This window comes from Meriones unguiculatus, chromosome 4 (assembly GCF_030254825.1).
Source record: "Meriones unguiculatus strain TT.TT164.6M chromosome 4, Bangor_MerUng_6.1, whole genome shotgun sequence".
NCBI lineage: Eukaryota > Metazoa > Chordata > Mammalia > Rodentia > Muridae > Meriones > Meriones unguiculatus.
Genome location: NC_083352.1, coordinates 118,393,886 through 118,407,813, shown reverse-complemented (window position 1 = coordinate 118,407,813; position 13,928 = coordinate 118,393,886). Strand labels below are relative to the sequence as shown.

Below are 13,928 nucleotides of genomic sequence, written 5' to 3'. Positions count from 1 at the left end.
ACCACGGAAGCCCAGCTGTCTGGATTTACAGCAGTCCTAACAAGCACACTCGGTTACATAACTGCCTCTCCTGCTATGCTCGTCAGCTGCTAGAGGAAAGCAGAGCTGGCTTTCCTCTCCTGAGCTATATAGACTTCAGACTTTGAACAGGGGAGTGTGCTATAGCTACAGCTCTGTCACATTAAAATTTTTTCTAAAGATCCAGAATTTTTACCAGTGATGGCATGAAATATAGGCTGCATACTGAGATACTTAAGTTCAGATGCTTTATTCACATTTTCTATCTTAACAATATTCACTGTGAGAAACATGCAAAAGAAATTGAAAACTGGATGTTAAGAAGACAGTTGGTGTAAGTACACCCTTGATGCTGAAAGTGTGAGCCTCCAGTCCCAAATGGCTAAGGATTTCACTTTGGCTCTCAACAGGGAATGGTTAACCAGTTTCAAGGAGCCAGGTTTGCTTTTGCTTCTTTGCTGTCTATTTCCTAGGACCTAACCCTGGGATCCGTGTCGTCATGACCAAAGGATGAGTGAAGCAAATAGAAAACTATTTATTTGTATTGGGGTTGACTAAACCTGACTTCTTCAGAATAAACCTCCTTTTCAGATACATTTACCTGAAAATTATGTCTTTCTGAACCCTCTTAGATCATGCACTTACTAAAAAGTGATCCCCTGCCCAATCTATTCACGTTAGTCCTAAATGGTTCTTTAGTTTATAAAGGCCAAAGTGGATCCCTTATAAATTGCTATGCATACACTGAGCTCTGAAACTTACAAATTTTAGGGCCACTGAGATGGCTCAGTGGGTAAGGGTGCCTGCTGCCAAGCTCAAGGACTTGAGTTTGACAACTAAACCCCACATAGTAGAAGGCAAAAACTAACTCTGGAAAGTGGTCCATTGACCTTCACACTCATTGGGGCACACATGCTCATATACAAAACAAAAATAAAATTATAAAATTCAATCAAGCTATCAATCAATAACTTTAAGTTATTTACACTCACATTTTGCCAGTTTGACTTGGCCTCTTTCCAAAGCAATTCTTACACAAGGGTGCCCACGAGAGCACAGGAAGAAAACTTTTTCCATGTGGTCACAACTCTCGAAAATAAATTACATTTACCTAAAACCAGTGGAGCTCAAAAGCATATTTCTGTCCCCCAAAGCTCATTCTCTTGAGTCCCTTGCTTTGTGTAATAAACATGGGTGATCATTTTTGCAGGTCCTGCCGATGCCAGTTTACGGCTGTGTTTTTCTGCTCACTGAACTGGCTCATTCCTTCAAGAGAACAAACTGTTCTGCGCTGAAGCAGGATTTGGCTTGGTTCTAACAAAAAGATCCCCCCCCCCCCAGTGTTTTTGCAAAAGACCCAAGTCAATTTATAGCCAAGTAACAAAAGGTCAGAAAGGTTAGTTAAGCAATGGGCGTAATTCCTGTGTGTCACAGCCAATAAAGGAAATGGGTGGGAATAAATAGTATGCAATTTTAACCTGAAATCATTTGTGTAAAACTCCTATTGTAAACTACATAAAACGAAGGTCTCTGGCTTTCAATGTTAGGAATTTCTGATTTTTCAAAGGCACATTTACTGTGAAGAACTGAAATGACCTCAAATCCTCCACTTGCAAGAAAAGAATGTCAAAAACTCATTTATATAAAAAAAATCTTTTTTAGTGCATAAATTTAAATGTTCATATAAAAATTAAATCTTTCAGTTAACTGATGGGCACAATTTGCATGGTTGAATTTTTAAAATAAAATCCCTGTCAACAAGAATATGGCATTGATCAGAAAGCTACGAAAAGCCTCTGTAAAACTACCAGTTTATCTGTCTTAACTTTGCTAGAGGTATGAAAACGTACTGCATTATTCAGTGAGCAGAAGAACAGGAGGGGCTGCCTTTAAAGCAGACACAAAAAACACATCAACAGCCAGGCAAGGGGAAGACAGATAAGAAACAGCCTCCCATGGATCTGTGGAATAAGAAAGCTTTTCACACCCTGAGGATTCTGGAAAGCCTCCCCGAGAAGACCCTCATCCACTTTATGAAGTTTAAAGTTGCATCAATCATATTATTCATATTTATGGTATATTCATTATTCACATTTAAAGTTGAAAACAATCATTTTATTCAAAAGATGAACTACTAAACGACACAGTGTCATTATGAGCTGGACAACATGGATAAGCCCATGAGCTCACTTTTCACTACCTCTCTGTAAGAACAATGGGAGTAACTCAAGAGGCAATTGAAGGAAGTTGGACAGACAGGAAGGAAGGTAAAAGGTTAAAAACCTAGGAGCAACATGCAGCTGGGCATGTTATGGTACCCCTCCATCACACAACAGAAAAAGGTGGCAGGCTCAATGTTTCCCAACCCCCAACCTAGCAACAGAAGGCAGCCTAAGACTGAGTACGAGGTCTACTGACAATCCCAGGCTAGCTGCCAACACCAACTAGCAGGATACCTCAGGTCCAACTGAAAATAAATAAGTCTAGGGAAATACCCTTACCCTCTCTAGGGCCCCCAAGAAGTACCTTTCATCCCAATAGGACATAGACTTCTTCTCCTATGTAAAGGTATCAGGCAGCATGGCCTGGGAAAAGTTTTTACTTAAGAGTCTACCAAAAAGGCCCACTAGATTTCCCCAGTAGCACCACAGAAACCAAGCAAATAAAATAGTTTGCAATCCACTGAGACTGCTAAATAGGGTGATTCAAAAGCAAACTAAATAGGACCCAGATTCTCCCAATGTTATAGAAAAACTCTTCAAAACAGTTTTAAAAAATCACTGGTCAAAAAAAAAAAATCACTGGTCATAACTAGAATCATGAAAATCACAACCTGAATGAGAAAATACAATCAACTGATGCCAAAGCAGCCAGCAGAGAGACATTTCAGTAAACAAGTACAAGGGGCTTTCCACTGTATAATAAGACCTCTCACAAGTTTCCTTCAGACCTCCATATATGTGCCATGGCATGCACAGCTCTCCCTGTAAATAAGCATAGTATTTAAAAAACATAAGCACTGACTTCCATTTTATGACATTCACAGAAATACTTAGGGAAGGGATGCATCAAAACCACAATGGATAAACGGTTAGAGAACAGAGGGTAGGAAGTACATGAGGAGAGATATTAATGGGTGAGACACAGTGGTAGGTGTATGGTCATCTTCTCCTCCTCCACCTCCTTTTCTTCTTCCTCCTCCTCTTCTTCATTACAGAAAAAGGTTTTACTTGCAGGGGAGCAGGAATTTAATCAAACAAGCCAAATCCCATGCCATCATCTGACTCCCCAGACTCCTCTTTCTGGTCCTTCTTCCCTTCTGCAGCAGGGGCAGAACCAGCAGCAGGAGCGCAAGCTAGGGGTAGCAGAGAAAGCCACAGCAGCAAGCACAATGGTGAGCTTGCCAACGCCCTGAGCAAGGACATCCTTAATGTTTTTTCCATTTAGCTCACTGATGACCTTTGTTGAGCCGGTCAAAATCAGCCTATATGCCCATGCTGTCTAGTATCTTCTTGATGTCTTTGGTGCGAGGAGACAAGTTACCCCCGAGGGCAGCAGCAGACAGGCCTCATGCATGCATGAAAGCTCACCAATATATTGTCATAACTTTAGAGTGTGTTTGAAAGTTTTAATAGTAAAATGTTGGAAAAGATAATACTGAAAAAACAACTGGAAGGTAACTGGGCATGGTGGTACATGCCTTTAATGCCAGCGCCTGGGAGGCAGAGGCAGGTGGATCTCTGTGAGTTTGAGTTTAGCCTACTCTATAGGACAGGAAGTAATGGATTCTTCATTTTTTTCCCTCCATCTTCTAAAGTGTGGAATGCTGGGATTACAAGGGTGGGTCTTCATGCCTAGCTTTGACTGTAACCTCGATAGAGAAAAACTAACAATCTGAGCAGGGTCTAGGTACCCTCCATGTATGGACCTTTGTTGGTGCATCAGTCTTTCTAGGACTATCTGGACTCAGATTTTTTAGCTTTGTTGGTCTCCTTGTGGGGCTCCTATCCCTTCTATCTACCCCCTTCTTCCATAAGCCTCCCTGCACTCTGCCCAAAGTTTGGCTGTGAGTCTCAGCATCTGCTTCAATCGCTGTTGGGTGGGGCCTTTCAAAGGACCCTCTATAGTAGGTTTCCATCCTATTTCCTCTCTTCTACTACTTCTGGTATCTATCCTGTTTGTCATTCTAAATGAGATTTAAACATCCTCCCTAGGGTCCTCCTTAGTGGTTAGCTCCTTTAGGTCTGTAGATTTTAGTATAGCTATACTATATTATATAGCTAATATCCACTTATAAGTAAGTTTATACCATGCATGTCTTTCTGTTTCTAGATTACCTCCCTCAGGATGATCTTTTCTAGTTCCATCCATTTGCCTGCAAATTTCATAATTTTCTTGTTTTTAATAGCTGAGCAGTATTCCATGATCAGATGTAGCCAACTGGCAGCTTAGTCTCCATGTGAGTTCCCAAGTAAAGAGGAAAGGGCTGCCTCTGTCATGAATTTGGTTGCCTGCTCTTTGATCACTTGCCCTTGGTGATATGGCTTTACCAGGACACAGAGAAAAGGGATCCAGGCAGTCCTTATGAGACTTGATGGCAGATGGCAGAGGAGGAGAGCTCCTCCTTTCAGTAGACTAGGGGAAGTAGATTGGGGGGAAGAGGGAGGGAAGGTGGGACTGGGAAGAGTTGAGGGAGGGGGCTTCAATCAGGATATATAATGAATAAATTGTAAAAAAAAATTAAAAAAGAAAAATTAGCAGTGTATAATAACCATTTTTCAAGGTCTGAGGACATATCTCTGCTAAATAAAAAGGCCCAAAGCTTCTAACAGAAGGGCCAGGGGAAAGGCCACTAGTGTTATGGAATCAGGTTAGGTAGTACTGCACTGGTTGGTTCACTGCTTTGAGGTCACAGTTTGGAATCTGACCCAGGAGATTAAATTGAAGAAGAAAGAAATATCCACCCAGCAAGAGAGAAAAGTTGGCTCACTCTGGATGCCGCCAGCTGGCCACATTGCCTCTTAAGAGTTCAGTAGGTCTTAGTAAACACACTTTGGATTATCATATGCACTGAGTAAACCCACAAAGCCTTACCAAAGTATCTTCAACATCAACTGAGTAATAACAGGGTCTCTCTATGTTGCCTTGGCTGTTCTAGAACTCACAGGGATCTAAGGCATATGCCACCATGTTACATACTAGATATATTTTTTTAATATTAATTTACTTGGGAGAGGGGAAACTACATGCCAAAGTATTTATGGAGAAGTTGTGAGAGTTGGTTCTTTTCCGCAAGAAAAAGAAAATATTGTGGGATTTTCATAATTCTCCTTCAGTGACTGGCATGATAGATTGGTAGATATTCCATTTTAACTTTTTTCCTTTTAGTCACAGTGGAGTCAGGGACCATGGGCTTTAATCCAAGTTCCATCATAGACTTATTTAAATTATTTAACTTTGTTAGCTTGTAGTCTTTTCCTTTTTTGGCCATGTAGGGTGGGGTAGGGGTAGTGACTTCTTGTGAATCTGATCTAGGAAAATGTACATATATTTTGCATACAATTATAGGGTTCACAGTTTTAAGAACTCTTGTATTTATTACCTTTAATCCACAGTTCCGTATTTAGTAATCTATACTATATAATACTTGTACATATAAATATGTAAGAAAATGTTTTATATGGTGTTACCAAAACAAAAGAAACCATCAGTAATAGGTTAAACATCTTGCCAACAGGACCAACTACATAAATTATGATCACATCACACTACAGAATACTGTACAAAGAGAAACAGACACAAATACATGGGCACAGTATAGATGTCCACAATATACTATTAAATGAAAATTAGCGTTTCAAGACTGTGTGATTGCAGTTTTGGTAAGATAAAGGTAGGGGCAGGGACAGACATGGGAAAAAGAGAGAGAATAAGTAAGAAAAATGAATGAGAAAGGAGAGGAAATTATATAAAATATATAGAAAAGTCTAGAGAGTTTCATAATAAACCCAACATTAATGAAGAATTATCAGATTAATTTTGTTGTTTGATTAGTCTATTTTATTATTCAACTTTTTACAAAGGCATGTTACTTACCTTAAAAAACAAAGTAAAAAAAAAAAACTTCGTCAAAGATATCTCCGAATCAATATAGGCTTAAGATATTCTCATTGGCAAAATTAAATAATAAAAGAACAACCAAATGGATAGGGTTTAGCCTAAAGGGACTGATAGCTCAAGATAAACATGCTACAAAACAAAAAAATTTAATGAGAAAAACTTTCTCATTAGATGAGTCTTTCAATGGATACAAGCAGATCATTTGCTAAAATTCATTCCTAATGAAAATACTAAGACCAACAGAAGGCAACAAAAGGAGCAGCAGCACATATGCAAGAGAGGGGAGATAATTCACCTCTAAGACAAACTCAAAAGGGGGTGTAGACCACTGTGATTGTAGTGGTTTGAGTGAGAATGGCCTGCACAGACTCACATATTTCACTACTTGGTCCCCAGTTGTTAGAACTTTTGGGAAGGATTAGGAGGTGTGGCCTTGGTGAAGGTTATCACTGAGTGTGGACTATAAAGTTTCAAAAGACATTGCCATGTGCTGTCTGCCTTATGCTTGTGGGTTTGAAATGTGAGTGCTCCGCTGTTCCTGCTACCGTGTCTTTGCTCCATGATCATGGACTCTAATCCTCTGAACCATAGCCCAAATAAAACACTTTCTTTTATGAGCTGCCTTGGTCATTCTGTTTTATCATAGCAATTAAAAGTAAGACAACAACCATCTTGAATATTTAAAAAATTCTGGCTAATAAAGTAAAAAGACAAAAATAATATCAACATACAAATTGTGTGGGCAGTTAAAATATTATTAATTACTTTTCTTGTCATTGAGAGAAAATAGCTGACACAAGGAACTTTAGTTCATTTATTTTGGCTTGGAGTTTAAGATGATACAATTCATCATGGCAGGACAACATGGAAGCAGGAGCATGAAGTGGCTTTATGTTCGCAGTCAGGAAGTGGAGAGGGATACATGCTGTTGCTCAGCTTGCTTCCTCTTTCCCCATACCCTTTTATTCATTGTAGAGCCTCATGCCAAGGATAGTGCTACCCCCCTTCAGGGTGGGTCTTCCTTCTTCAGTTAATCTGGAAATAACCTCACTCACCCACACCCCCACACCCCCACACCCTCACACACCACAGAGGTGTCTTTCTTAGGTGCTCCAAATCCAGTCAAGTTGACAATGAAGATTAACCATTCCATCCCCAAAGTATTGTTTGCATATAAAAGAGAGAAGTTGTTTTTTTTTGGTTTTGTTTTTTTGTTTTTTTTTTTTTTTAATTTGGAAGAGCTACCCTGGAGGATAGAAATACTTTTGAGGCTTATTTTAAAGGAACATCAGTTGAACATTGAGATAGGGAAAGTGAAGTCACACAGTGGGCATCTGCAACCTCCAGATGCTACATTTGGCCAAAGCTAAACTCTTCCCTGCTGAACTTCTGGTACTGTAAGAGAACACTACCTGGTTGCCTATTCTTCATTCATCAAGTAAGGATTCAAAGGTCTAAGGTTTATTATTTATTTGTATGGGCCAAATGACAATCAGGAAGATATCTCTCCTACTATTTCCCCCTTAGGATGCTAAGTTAACAGTGGTATAGCACATGACATACTAGACATCATTCATTCTAAACACTTTGCACGCAGTACCTCTTTTAACCCTTATCAACAACCTCTGAGCCCGGTATGGTGTCACACGCCTTTGATTCCAGCACTCAAGGAGGCAGAGGCAGGCAGATTGCTGTGAGTTTGAGGCCAGCCTGGTGAACAAAGTGAGTCCAGGAGAGCAAGGCTACACAGAGAAACCCTGTCTCAAAAAACAAAAACAAACAAACAAAAAAACCCCTCTATAGTCAATACTGTTATGACTTCCAAGTTAAGAGATGAACATATGAGCAAACTGAGATGCTTAGGAAGTAATAACTTGCCTTTGGTCATAGCCAAGATTTCAACCCACAGCTGGCTCTAGAGCTTGGATGGCTCCTAGCACCACTGCCTCCTGTTTGAGAACTGTTTTCTAGAGGAGAGTCATAACCTATGAATTAGAGTTCTAGAGAAAACTGAATTGAACAATACTGAAATGGCAGAAGGAAATGACTTCCAGAGTAGAAAGAACTGAGAGAAGAAACCAGAATGATCCCCCAGGGTTTCATACATAATTAGCAATCAAAAGATTCACCACAGAGTGGTGAAACATCTGAAAACATAATGTAGAAAGAAAATAAAACAAAAGACTTCCAAGTAAACAAGTTAAACAAGCATATGGCATAAAGTCCCTTATTTTTATAATATCTAAAGTCTAAAGACAAGACAGTCTAAGAGATACAGACCTTGAAGGGTTTAAAAACTTGAGCAAATCACAATACCTCAAGCTGTCATATGTGAACAATCAACCATGAAGCCACAGCCCCCAGACCAGGTACCCTTGTCATTTCTCTGCTACCAAGCTGCTCCTAGGGGTTCACTGAATCCAGGACAGGCTGGTTTGGGTACTCTATGGGAACTGAGAATGCAGACATAGCTTTTAGTTTTCTGAGAACACAGAGGCTAAGTGTGTCCTTATCCTACTCATCTCTGAGTATGTACCCCTGCTAACCACTGCTCTTTGTAGGCAATCATCTCATCCACACTACTTCTTTACTTCTATCAGAAAAGCACAGACTTGGCATTAGGTCCTAGTTTGCAATCCTACTAGCTTGCCTAGCTTGCCTTGGAGCCTTAGTTTCCTGGCTCACAAAGCAGAGTAATAATTTCCATGCACAGAGCTGTTGAGGAGCTCAAGAAAGCCATCTGAAGAGCCTCAGCCACTGCATGCTGGACATTAACGTGCTCATTATGTTTGGATTTCCTGTACATAGAGTTTGGCTTTTGTCAAGAGCCTGTTTTATTTTCCGCCTACATGTTCTACTTGGAAGTGCTTATACCTATTGTTAGGATGTCGAATTCTCCTCAAAGCAAGTGAGTACCACACCTAAACTCCAGCCCTGGCTGGCCCATTTTAGCTTCCAAATGTTTCTAGACATCATCAAGTTCTAAATTAGATTCTCTTTTGCCTGTCTCCAAATTAATTTCAGTCCTCCCCTCATACCCTCAATCCTAGCTGGTCAACTCTATCATTGTCTTCTCCCAGACTAATAAGCAAAAGGCCTTTGGTGGTATCCTTTAATTCCCATGTTACACGGATATTAGTGTTTATAGATTCTGCCTAAAACGATCAATATTCTTCATCCCTAGTATGGGTTCCTTACACCAATAGTCCTCACCTCTCCTCTGGAGAAAACCACAGTTGCTTAGCTGACTCTCCTTCCTGCACTCATGTCACAGAGTCACCTTTCTAAGAATGAACTCATGCACAGTTTCCCTCCTCTAAGACTTCTGTGGAGTCTGGTGCAGTGGCACATACTTGTAATCCCAGAACTCAGGGAGGCAGAAGCAGGCCGATCTCTGTGAGTTCAAGGCCAGCCTGGTCTTCAAACCAAGTCCAGGATGGCCAAGGCTACACAGAGAAACATGCCTCGAAAAATAAAACAAAACAAACTTTCTGTGGTAGCCTGGTATGGTGGTGCACACCATTAACCCCAATATTCAGGGAGGAAGACACAGGTAGATCGTTCTACCTGAGTTCTAGTCTGTTCTACAAAGCAAGTCCAGGAAAGCCACACTGAGAAACCCTGTCACACACACACACACACACACACACACACACACACACACACACAAAAGACTTCTTTGGTGTAGCCCATAGGATATAGGCTTGAACTTGCTGGCCAGGCACTCAGGTGCTCCCCTTTGTTCAATTTCATCTGTAGCCATTCTTCCAAGAACAGGTGAGGCACAGGTGTGTCCTCACGTTTTCTCTGTCTCACAACACCACTACCACCGCCCAACAACCACCAATATCACTCCATCACCAAAGCAACTCTCAGCTCACAGTTTGCCCACAAACAAAACACCACTCCCTTCCTGCTCCCTGTCTCTGATACATATAATATATCACAACTTCTGCAACTGTTGTTTGGCTTGTATCACATGCCACCACCTCAACCAGACTGGTGATACTGAAGGCAGGGGCGGAGGTACGCTTATCTTTGTATATCCTGACCTTAGTCATTGTCTTTACTAACTGTCTATCAGTTCTAGACAAGGCCTCATTGGTTATTAACTGAGTGCATCATAAATTAAAAAAAAAAAAAAAATTGAAGAGGGGCTAGAGAGATGGCTCAGTGGTTAAGAGCTTTGACTGCTCTTCCAGAGGTCCTGAGTTCAATTCCCAGCAACCATATGGTGACTCACAACCATCTATAATGTGATCTGGTTCCCTTTTCTGGCATCCACATGTACTTGCAGATAGAGGACTCTTACATTAAATAAGTAGATAGATAATAGTTAAAAAAAAAATAGAGGTGCCAACTAAAGCTCAAACGAACTGATACACTTTAGAGAACATATATAGAATATAAAGGAAAAGGAAAAATGGTTGCCAGATAGGAAGAAATAGAGATAAGGATTAGGAAAAAGAGAAACTGAGTTTCTGAATTGGATGGAATGACACATTCCTGCTCTGATGAATATACATAAATAAACATTCTTTTTAGCACTAGCAGAACTCATAATATTGTTCACCTTTAAAATTCATTTCAAGATTGGGTATGGTGGCACATACATCTTTAATCCCAGCACTAAGTAGGCAAAGGCAGGTGGATTTCTGTGAGTTCAAGGCCAGTATGGTCTGCAAAGTGAGTCCAGGACAGCCAGGGCTATTGCACAGAGAAACCCATTCTCAACACCCCCCAAATTTTATTTCAAGGCCAAAGGAAGCAAATAATATTCTATAAAAAGGAACTAATATTTAAACTAATATTAAAATAAAGAAACAGATTCAGAAAATAGAAAATGCAATAGCTACCCTAAAAACATAAAGCATAAATTCCTAAATCAGACACAAGATCTCCAACAAAGGTTAAAAATAAGGTGAAACCCAACAATATTCTTCTTGTAAGAGAAAAAGCTCTAAAATATTAGTGAGCCTAGGAAATGTTCTAAAGTCACTACACAAGAAATTAAATCATCAACTATTTACAAAATAGAGACTGGAGAGATTGCTCAAAAATGAAGAGTGGTGTTTACTGCTCCTGCCACGTTTGGTTACTAGCACCCATGATGGGAAGCTCACAACTCTAGCTCCAGGGGGAGCCAGATCCAACACCCTCTTCTGGCCTCCATGAGTACCCACACATATGCATACTCATTTTCGCCCCCTTCTTTCTCCTCTCCCCCCACTCAAATAAAAATAAATCTTACAAAAGAAACAGAACCCACTTTAACCCCAGAACTCAGGATGCAGAGGCAGGCAGATGTCTGAGTTCAAAGCCAACCTGGTAAACATGAGAAAAAGAGAGAGAGAAAGAAGAAAAGAATGAGAAACAAAACAAGCATCTCTTTCAGCATAAATAAAAAATTATACAGCTAAGAAGCAAACAAAAGAATTTTAAGGAACTTAAACAGAAAGAAATTGCTTGTTTAGTTTTGGTTTGTTTTTGAGACAGAATATTGCTTATGTAGGCAAGGCAAATTTCATACTGGAGACAATCCTCCTGCCTCTCAGAGTGCTGGTCATTATGGTGTATATCGTCATGCCCAGGTCTAAGAGAAAAACTGGCTAAGGAACTTGTGTTACTATACCCTTTCCTATTTTAAAAAATATTTGCCCTTTTATTTCTTAGGTTTTGTTTTCAAAGCCAGATATGGTAGCACACCTGTAATCCTTTGTTTGTTTGTTTTTTGGCTTTTCGAGACAGGTTTTTGAAACTGTAACCTTAGCTGTCCAGGAGCTGGCTTTATAGACCAGGCTGGCCTCAAATTCAGAGATCCGCCCGCCTCTGCCTCCTGAGTGCTGGGATTAAAGGTGTGCACAACTCCTGCCTAGCATAGCACATCTGTTATCTTAAAACTTCTTAGGAGGCTAAGAGGCAGGAGAATTATACATTCAAGGACAGCATCAGCTTTATAGCAAAACTCTGACTCATAAAAAGAAGTTATTATTATTGTTATTACTGTTATTGTTGTTATTATTTATGTTTGTTTTTTCAAAACAGGGTTTCTCCATGTAGCCCTGGCTGTCCTGGACCTCACTCTGTAGACAAGGCTAACCTCAAACTCAGAGATCTGCCTCCCTCTGCCTCCCAAATGCTGGGATTAAAAGTGTGAATTACTGCCAAGCAAAAGTTTAATATTTCAACTAGGAATATCTGTGAACAAACTAAAAGTCATACTACTGGCAAATGTAATTACAAAGGAAAGATACACATAACCTTGGAAAATAGTACACAAAAAGAAACAAAATTTTAAAGAGAGATACTTTCCGTGCATTGTAACGTATGTATTAAAACCAACTAGCTGTGTATTATGGCATTTGGAGATGGAGACCAAAGCTATATGAGCCTTATCTCAATACCACCACCACTACCATCACCCCACAGTGAAAGAAATAAAAAAAGGATGTTTAAGAGTAATAACTAAATATGGCTATTGCATCTCAGGCATTACAGATTTGTAATGGATACAGCAAGAATTTTGTTAAAATATCAACATACTTCTTGTCCTTGGGAAAAAACATTTTTCTCACGTCATCCTCTCCAGTCCCCATTCACTTTCTGCAGCCCTGTGGCACCTTTAAGGAGTCACTTGTTGCCTCTGCAGTTGCAATTCAGCCCTGCAAAAGAAGCATCACATCATCACTTCACGAGAAAAGAAAGCACATTCTGAGAACCCCACTTATTTGGTCTCATTAACTTTCCTACAAAATTCTCACACATACCAAATGCACACAGCAAAGTGAGGTCATCAAAATGCACACAGACATTTACAGCTACTACAAGTGCTGCTCAAGCACTGATGTGAGCTCTGACCACTTAAGGCCTAGCATAGAACACGGGTCAGGACGCTCAGCCATCAGATCAAGATGATTCATTTAAATCTCTTCATCTCTCTGTCTAGCTAAGCTTCATGTGGCTTGGCAGCAATAATTAGCTATTGAGCATGTGGCCTACAACTGCCAGGAAGCACACCCTAAGGATGTGCTAATTTTTTGTGTTCTTCCTTCAGAGCCCTGGAGTTTTCCTGGTATGGACTCCAGAGATACAAAAACACACAGAGACAAAGACACAGGTACACACACACACACACACACAAACACAAAGTTCATATTCATATTCTTCAGTTCTAGGCCAAGAAACTATTTTCTCTTTTTCCTTTTCTCTGATTCTTGCATACATCATCCCATTTTGCCCAGGAGCAATGTTAGGTACATGGTAACTTTTAGTAAATGAGTAAAACAAAGTTTTTAAAACCAAAACCACCAATGACGTCTTAAAATCACTTAGAAAAGACTTAAAAACACAGTACTCTTGGGTTCTATATTCCTTTACCAAAGCATTCACCTTGGTTAAAATGCCAATTAGCAGCAAAATGGGCCCAAAGTGAGTAGATTGTAGTAGAAGGGCTTGAAATTTCAGACAGTCACACCTTGCTATATTACAGGGGGTCAGAATTGTGAGTGTCTATGAATATAAATAGATCTGGCATTCAGAAACAAATCACGAACCAAAGTAACAACAAGTTATTACCAGCATTCCTTAACATGCACGTATGCCTTTTCCACTGCATCAAGCCCTCCTCTAGGAGCTTCAGCTACATTAGCACATATACTCCTTACCATGACCTTAGTAGGTAAATTCTAATGTTCTCATTACCCAGAGGATGAAACTGAGGGACAGAGAGGTTCAGTAAATTATTCCAGCCATGTACAATCTGCCATCCTGTTTTGTTGTTGCTGTGGTTT

The 13,928-nt window shown here is 40.0% G+C and overlaps 1 protein-coding gene and 1 pseudogene across 2 annotated transcripts in view; both read right to left on the bottom strand.

Moving 5' to 3' along the window:
* The window catches only part of Zhx3 (zinc fingers and homeoboxes 3), a 97,177-nt gene that overhangs the window by 43,940 nt on the left and 39,309 nt on the right, over positions 1 to 13,928 (bottom strand). For both annotated transcript variants that reach the window (XM_060382909.1, XM_021644346.2), the window contains exon 2: positions 12,682 to 12,800. The gene's annotated coding sequence lies outside the window, so the exon portion shown is untranslated. The remainder of the gene's footprint in view (positions 1 to 12,681; positions 12,801 to 13,928) is intronic.
* On the bottom strand, positions 3,161 to 5,033 carry LOC110552788 (large ribosomal subunit protein P2-like; annotated as a pseudogene).